Source organism: Oryctolagus cuniculus, chromosome 3 (assembly GCF_051225735.1).
Source record: "Oryctolagus cuniculus isolate XC-2025 breed Fujian yellow rabbit chromosome 3, ASM5122573v1, whole genome shotgun sequence".
Taxonomy (NCBI): domain Eukaryota; kingdom Metazoa; phylum Chordata; class Mammalia; order Lagomorpha; family Leporidae; genus Oryctolagus; species Oryctolagus cuniculus.
In genome coordinates this window covers 29,077,645-29,086,975 of record NC_142869.1, presented here as the reverse complement: position 1 = coordinate 29,086,975, position 9,331 = coordinate 29,077,645, and the positions used below count along the sequence as shown (strand labels likewise).

General features: G+C 35.1%; 1 pseudogene; it reads right to left on the bottom strand.

Moving 5' to 3' along the window:
• Nucleotides 1–8,160: 8,160 nt before the first annotated feature.
• LOC100358781 (large ribosomal subunit protein uL30 pseudogene) lies at nucleotides 8,161–8,892 on the bottom strand (annotated as a pseudogene).
• Between the last annotated feature and the right edge of the window lie 439 nt (nucleotides 8,893–9,331).

The following is a 9,331-nucleotide window of genomic DNA, read 5'->3' as shown; positions in this document are numbered from 1 at the left end:
ATCAGAAAGATCATCCACCCAGACCAAGTGGGATTTATCCCTGGTATGCAGGGATGGTTTAATGTGCGCAAGACAATCAATGTGATACACCACATTAACAGACTGCAGAAGAAAAACCATATGATTATCTCAATAGACGCCAAGAAAGCATTTGATAAAATATAACACCCTTTCTTGATGAAAACTCTAAGCAAACTGGGTTTGGAAGGAACATTCCTCAATACAATCAAAGCAATCTATGAAAAACCCACAGCTAACATCCTATTGAATGGGGAAAAGTTGGAAGCATTTCCACTGAGATCTGGTACCAGACAGGGATGCCCACTCTCACCACTGCTATTCAATATAGTTCTGGAAGTTTTAGCCAGAGCTATTAGGCAAGAAAAAAGAAATTAAAGGGAAACAAATTGGGAAGGAAGAACTCAAACTATCCCTCTTTGCAGACGATATGATTCTTTATTTAGAGGACCCAAAGAACTCTACTAAGAGACTGTTGGAACTCATAGAAGAGTTGATCAGCTCTTGTCCTGATGGTTGATGTACAATGTAATACTTTATCAATTTTAGTATTTTTTTTTTTTGTTCTAGTACCATTGGTTGAACTTTGTAATTAACACACAATTATTCTTAGGTGTTTAAATTTTAACTGAAAAGTGATCCCTGTTAGGAATTTGGAAAACATTATGCTGAGTGAAATAAGCCAGTCCCAAAGGGACAAATACCACTTGTTCTCCTTGATAGGTGACTACTCACTGAGCACCAAAAAGGAAACTTGTTAAAGTGAAATGAACACTCTGAGAAACGGTGACTTGATGAGCCCTCACCCTGACTGTTGATGAGCAACTTATCCCTCTTAGTATTTTTTTTGTTTGTTCTACTTAATACTTTTGGTTGAATATTGTAATCAATACACAATTCTTCTTAAGTGCTGAAACTTAACTGAAAATTGATCGCTGTTAAATGTAAGAGTGGGAATAAGAGAGGGAAGAGATGTGCAATTCGGGACATGCTCAAGCTGACCTACCTCAAACTGTAGAGTCAGAAACTACCAGGGGATTCCAATTCAATCCCATCAAGGTGGCATGTACCAATGCCATCTCACTAGTCCCAGTGATCAATTTCTGTTCACAATTGATCATAATGATAGTACTAAGAACCAAAGGGATCACATAAACAAGAATAGTGTCTGCAAATACTAGCTGATAGATTAAACACTTTTTATGAAAGGGCCAATCCAAATTTATTTTGGAGTTATTTTTCACTCTTCCTAAATTGAAAATGGTGAGATGAATGCTTGCATACACCTGATGTATCTCAGCAGAGCAGCAATCTTTATAATTTATTTTTAATTTTAATCACACATACTAATTTTAGATAGTTGCATAATACATGTTTTCAATGTATAATGATTGGCTTCTTTATCACCTCAGACATGTATCATTTCTTTGTGTTGGGAACATTTAACATCGTCTGTATTAGACATTTTGAAATATTCAATTCATTTTCAACCATAGTTCTCATACTCAGCTTTAGAACACTAGAAGTTATTCCTCCTACCCAACTGCACCCCTGTCCCATTATTCCTTTCTCTATGCCTCTCTCATCAATACCATTTTCAGGCTATAGTACCCGGAACAATGATTACAGTTCACGGTGGTTAGTAAGACCAATAACAGTGGTTAATACTGGATACAATTTTCTACTTTCCCTGTTAGTTTCTACCTTGATATGTCAAACAGTGATTCTTGGATTCTTGTCATTGAGAGTCTAAAAATTCACACATCATGAAAATGAAAGGATAAAATCCTGTGATTTTATTAATATTTCTGTAAAACTTTGAATATTTTATTAACAAATGCAGACTTTCTTCTCATGTTCTTCCCTTTCTCCCAGATTTCCTCTCATTCCATCATCTCTAATTTTTTCTCTGGATACTTGCCTTGTTCAGACTACAGTTTGTTCATCTGAGCACTTTGTTCTTTAACAAGACAACCAGCAGCCACACAGGGACAGGTGCTCTTGTGGACATCTGTCAGGAATGCAGACAGCTCCTTCTCAACCCAAGAAGTCAGCGGAAGAGTCTCCACACCCCCTGTATTTACACGCACAGTACTTTGTGACCTTCCCTGAAAAAGCCTCTATAAACATCACAACAAATTGCCAGTTTGCTTGGCCTTTTGACATCCGGACCACTTGACCCTGTGTTGATTTACTCCCCTTCCTGTTAGTTTGTGTTGAATCATTAATCATTTGCAATTGGCACTCACAAGAAGCAGATACTGCTTTCTTTCAGTAAACCCAGAGAGGTTCTTGACTCCTTTTGTAAAATCTTTTGTAGTTAGTGTCAAACTGGACATTGAATGATTTATTTTGGTTCAGGAAAAGATAAGCTTTGTTTCTTAGCTTGGATTGTGATAAAGAAGTGCTTCCCAGCCCCATCAGTGAGGGTGGTAGTAGTAGGTATGTTCTTCTTTCGTTGAGTTTGAAACTATTTTGGAGAGATCCATTTAAATGAAATGAACAGAGTTCTTAGTATCCATTCTTATCAGACAGAGTGGGTAAAGCTTTAAAACAACTACTTTTTTTTTTTTAGGCAATATGCTTTTGAATTAGTCTTATGGATTTTCCAGGCATTCATTAGACAGAAAGTAGTCAAGCTTAAATTTTACCCCTGATGTTAAGTGCTGATTTTCATAGTCTGAAAGGTAATAAAACAAATCCCATATAGATAGATCATCAGGAATACTGTGTGAAAATGAAAAAAACTTTAATACTTGGAGAATAATACTTTCCCAACATCTAGTTGCTTTTATTGATTATTCTTCCTCAAATACAATATGTGATTTGGGATTTTGATGAGATTTCTATTTATGAATTGAAACATCGATTTAAAAATCTCTGTTGGATTATTTCATTCTATTTCTTGGTTTATGTAATTCAAACACCATAGCTTATGTATGCCAAATATAGAAAATTAATTTGTTGAGAAAGAAATTACAATTGATTATAAATAATGTTTTTCCAGGCTCAGTATGTGGTTTTCCATATTGATTTTAGTACATGCAAAATTAAGTTATACTGAATTACTGTTGTAATTATTAATGATAATGGCATAATTCTAAAAACTTTCACCAAGAAAATCAAAGCATTCTAATGCTTTCTGCTATTAATTAAATACATGGAATGTTAAGTAGCTGGTAAGTCCAGAAGGATAAGGGAACAACTAAAAGTGTGGTTATTTATTAAGCTTTTAAAAAGTAATTCATTTCTTTTTTTAAAGATTTATTTATTTATTTGAAAGTCAGAGTTACACTGGGAGAGAAGGAGCAGCAGAAAGAGAGAGAGAGAGAAAGAGAAAGAGAGAGAGAGCGAGAGGTCTTCCATCCACTGGTTTACTCCCCAATTGGCCTCAATGGCCAGAGCTACGCTGATCTGAAGCCAGGAGCCAGGAGCTTCCTCCAGGTCTCCCACATGGGTGCAGGAGCCCAAGGACTTGGGCCATCCTCTACTGCTTTCCCAGGCCATAGCAGAGAGTTGGATTGGAAGTGGAGCAGCTGGGACTCAAACTGGCTGCTGGCTCCCATATAAGATGCTGGCACTGTAGGGGGCAGCTTTACCCGCTACGCCACAGTGTTGGTTCCAAAGTAATTCATTTCTTGGAGAGTCTACAAACTAAATGCTTGTAGAAAATTATTTTGAAACATGTTTTTGGAAAAGATAAATTTACCCAATATGTAAGCAAAAGTCCCAAATATTCTAAAGAGAACCAATCCATTGCTAAGAACTATTTCAGATCTTCTAATAAGGCAAATGGATGGGAATTAACCCCATTTTTGGTCCTGCCAGATCTTTTTTGTTGAGAAAAATGCATGATTTTATAGCTGACATACTGAACAGTATGTGGGTTGTTTGCGCATTTGAATCTTTGAAAGAGAAGAATGTTTTGATGGAAATTTCCTTACATCAGGCAATCCCCCCAGTTAACAGGTATGTATAGAATTCTCTGTGTTCCCAGCTTTGTTAGTTGGCATGCAAATATAATCCAATAAGGCTTGTCTACAATTTTGAAATCCCAAAAGTCAGAAAACTAAAAATGTTGTTTTATGTCATTTAGTGGCAAAAATCTGACCTCGACTGAGCTGAGATGTCTTATTATATTTTAAAAGCTACATTCCATTTAATTATTTATGCATTTCAGTACAGAATACTAATGGGTTTGATTATTGAGTGTTGCCTTAGACGCCACTGGAGGTATAAAATGTATAGCCTTTCCTGTGTATTATCCTTCTTAATTTGAATAGTTCTGAATTCTGAAATGCATTTAGCCCAAGAACTGTAGGGAGAAATTGTGGGCTAATACCATTGTAAGTCAATTTGGAAAATATTTCATAAGTCAGACCTCCTGTACTTATTTTTTGTAGCATACGGATTTCATATTATCATTGATTATTTGTTTGGCAAAGCAATTTTTTGAAAGTGAAATATACTTTGTGGAATATCTTTTTATTAAATATTAACCATGCACATGGTTCAACAAAGTGTTTTTTTGTACATGAAAATCTTAAAAAATTCATGGAACATGCTGATTATCTTTTCATTTAATTTTTCTATGAACTTTTTGAAGTCTGTTGTATTATATATTATGCAAAATAGAAGACTGAGGTTAACTATTGTGTCCAAGATCATATAGATAATATCACAGTGAGAATTTAAAGAAAAGTGTTTCTAACTCTAGAGTCTTGTACTCTCAACCAATATATTATATTACCCCTGTTATATTATTTTTTCTGTTCCTGTTTTTGTTCTATTATTGCCTCTGTGGCTAAAAATTAAAAAGAAATCTGAATTAATCCCAAAACAGTTACATGGGGCCTAACTCATAATACACAATGACCCCACGAGATAGTTTTCCCATTATGCTGATGAAGAAATTGAGCGTAAGTGACATCATAGAACTAGCCCAAGGACTACAGGACTAATTAGTGATTGAGACAGATTTTGAAAACAGGCAGTCTGACATTTTGTTCTTAACTATTGTCTAAAATGTAAACTCTTTAGATTTGCTTCTGAATTGACCAACAAAGTACTCGATTTTTTGTTCTCTATTTTATAAAATATAAGTTAAATCCTTACCTGTACCTAGGCCTTAGTACTAGCACATCATTGCACTATTATCTATGTAGATGATTCCTGACAGTAAAAATGTACTGGGTAAAGTTACATAAAGGACTATGAGGAAACATTATATATGACCACTAGTCCCAGGGTGATGTCTCAAGCACATATACAAATACTTTTTAAAAAATATTTAGTCATTATTATTTGAAAGGCAGAGTTACAGAGAGGCAGAGGCAGAGGCCAGAGCTGTGTCTATCTGAATCCAGCAGTCAGGAGCCTATCTACCACGTTGGTACAGGGGCCTAGGGCTTGGGCCATCTTCTATTGCTTTTCCAGGTCATAGCAGAGAGCTGGATCAGAAATGGGGCAGCTGGGACTAGAACCGGTGCTCAAATAGATGCTGGCACTGAAGGCGGCAGCTTTACCTGCTATGCCACATGCCGGATCCATATAAACAAATACTTCTAATTTGAGAATTTCAGTCATTTTTTATTGAACTATATAACAGGTAGAATTGACTTTTAGTTTTTTCTTTCAAATTAACTTTTCAAGATTTTTATTTCTTCTTTTTTTAAATTTTATTTGAAAGGCAGAATGAGGTTGAGAGAGAAAAAGACAGAGAAACAGATGGAGAAAGATGTTCTTTCCATTGGTTCACTCCCCAAATTCTAGAAACAATGGGACCTAGACCAGGTTGAAGCCAGAAACCTGGAGCTACATCCAAATCTCCCAGACGGGTGGTAGGTGCCCAAGTATTTGAGACATTAATTGCTGTTTTATGGTGTGCAGATTAGCAGGAAGCTAGATTGGAGGAGGATTAACCTGGACTTGAACTAGGCACTCAGATGTGGAATTCAAGTGTCCCACGAGGTGGCTTAACTGCTATGCCAAATACAATCCCAACAACAACTTTTTTTTTTAAAGATTTAGTTATTTATTTGAAACTCAGAGTTACTCAGAGAGAGAAGGAGAGGCAGAGAGAGAGAGAGAGAGAGAGAGAGAGAGAGAGAAGTCTTCCATTCACTGGTTCACTCCCCAGATGGCCACAATTGCTGGAGCTGTACACATCCGAAGCCAGGAGCCAGGAGCTTCTTCCAGGTCTCCCACGTAGTTGCAGGTGCACAAGGACTTGGGCCATCTTCTACTGCTTTCCCAGGCCATAGCAGAGAGCTGGATCAGAAGTGGAGCAGCCAAGACTTGAACAGGTGCCCATATGGGATACCAGCACTAGAGGTGGCTGCTTTACCTGCTATGCCACAGCACCAGGCCCCCAGTAACTATTTTAACATATGTATACAAAGATGTATATCCTCCATCCTCTTATTTGTTTTAATCTCAATGATTAGTATATTGTCTAACATCTGTACTTTTTTACCTTGATACATAATATGTGTACTTTCATATCAGTATCATGCAATGCTGTCATTTTTTGAAAGGATGATTTCAAACATATACAACATGGCACAAATGAAAATGTTGTAAAGATTCCCATGATTGTATCAACTGTGTTCAACAATTAATAATTCATAATCCATTTTCATCTTTTTTCTTACCCACTTTCTTTCTCTGCATATTATTTTGATTCAAATCTCAAACATTGTTATTGGGAAATGAATTTCAAATGAATGTATTCTGGAGATGCAGAATCTGTTCAAGGTATATCATGAGTAATGTTCCTCATTTTTTTAAAGCTGTGGTAGCATCCTGCAACTTAAGGATTATATTTAACAAGAAAAGCAGTAAATGTGAATACTGGTTAATTGGTTACCTATCATGATACAAGTTTTCTCAGTGCATGATAATTGTAGTAATTATTTATTTATTTATTTATGTACTTATTTATTTAACATTTCACATAGTATTTGTTTACACTGATTCAGAAATACCCTAAATCAATAAATCCCTGATAAATCACAGGTGTACTTTTAGACATGCATAATATAGTTTTAAAAGGAAGTTTCTCTAGACTTCTCTCCAGAATTACCTGACCCTAATGATACTCACTAATCTAGTAATATAGCTTCAAAGACCAGAAGTAAATGAAATAAGGAAATTCCTAAATATATTTGGCAATTAAAAAATATGTGAAATTATGGACAATAAAAAAAAAAAAAACTGGCCCAGGTACTTGGACACCTGCAACCCACGTGGGAGATCAGATGAGATTTTGGGCTTCTGCCTTTGACCCAGCCCTGCCCTGGCTATTTGGAAAGTGAAGCAGCAGATAGAAGATCTCTGTGTCTCCCTAAAAACCAACCAATGGTTTAATGAGGAATCCATTTCACATTGTACTTGAGCCTTGACATAATCAATGGAGGACCACAAACATTTTTGCTTTACTTGTACATATATTATTTTACACTCTACACTTCAAAATTTCCAATTTACTAGCTTAGGTGAGATGATACATAAACAATATACAGGAATGCTATTTATAATGTACCAACACTTTCTAGTTCAAGTTTTGGCAAAGTAATTGTACAAGTGTTTAAGATGCTCCAAAATAACTTGCATCTGTGGATCTGTGGGCACAAGTTTCATTAATCTTTTATAGCATTCATAATATGCAAAGAAATTACTAATATATCAGCTAAATGTGGACAAAAGATGCAAAATAAGAACAAAAGTGAAATGGGAAAGTAAAACATTTGTAGAATAAAGGCAAGTCAAAACCTGAGACATTGAATTACAGTAACTAAACATACTTTTAGTAAATGAAAATTTTATTACTTTACCTACAAATTTCACAATGAGTACTTTGAGTCATAAAACAATTAACAGATGAAAAAATAAAATTTCTTTATAGGGAAAATACTTCTACAAATTATGAAATGTTTTTCGTATGATACAAACTGGACCTTGGTTTTTCATGTGATAGGTTGTTGAAGAGGTTTCATTTATTCACACACCAAAATTTGACACAATAGTTAAGGAAAAGTGTAGGTAGACTAATAAAAGTCATCAACACAACAATACATTTCCACTTGAGAGCAGTCACTGTTTATTATTTTGTCAGGTTTCAAAAATACCATGGTAGACACATTAATTCATCCTTTTAATGAGCCTGTTGATCTGGTCTTTCTGCTAGGAGAATCACCACCCTCTACAAAAAGAATGACATTTTTCTTCATTCCACCTCATGAAGAAGATACTTTGAAGGAACACAAAAAGTTATTTGCTTCCTTGAAGTGTTTTCCAAAAGTATAACTCTCATGAGTAAAATATTCCATGCAGATGACACCATATTTACCAAGAGATCAGAGAGTTCTCTGTGAGGGCAATTTGCTTCTTACAGATTTTGCCATAACCACATTTGTAAATTAGTTTGTTTACTGATTTAGATTCAGGCTTCTCCATGCAATAAATGGTCCCACAATCCTCAAAATGTTAATTTAGTCCTTGTTGAGCTTAACAAAGGTGCCATTGATGATCTGAGAAGGCATAAGAGCTGCAACACTTCTCAGAGTCTTGGGCTTACGTAATTGATACCTCTGATCCTGATGACAAATGCTAACTTGGGTTCTGCAGGTAGATAGAGTTGCCATCTCTTCTTGCCGTCCTCCCCATTTGAATCTGAGTTTTCTATAGCTGCTTGTATTTCTTTTGGTAGTGTTTAGCTTTTTCATAGATAAGCTTCTTCTTTGTCTTTTGAAGCATCTGTTCAGCAAATTTCCCTTGATATTCAGCACTGTGAAATTCCTCCACTTTTTATTGAGGGGGTTCTGGCACAGCAGGAACATCTTTTTTCTCTTCAGTGCCTTTTATAGTTCCATCTGGAAAAGAAGCATGATGATTTTGAAAGTCAACTTTCTTATCTTACCATTGTTAATTGCCAGTAGATTAGTGAAGATCCTATATTACTGATCTAGAACCCTCTATAGGAAATTTTAAGAGGGTATTTCAATTATCAGTGTAAATGTATATTATAATGTATAATGTATAATATATATATATACAATATATACAATGTATATAATGTATATAATGTATAATGTATATTATAATTATAATTCTAATGAAATTGATTGGTTCTAAATAAGATAATGATACAATAACAAGAGAAATTAGTTTTCTTGTGGGAAACATTGATTTTTCATGGACACGTGGTCAGATTCATTGAACTGAGGTATCTTCAAATACAACAAATGCCTATTTTTTCTTCAGAAATTTTAGCTGTCATTGCAGAAAATGAGTATTTGATGACTTTAGACAT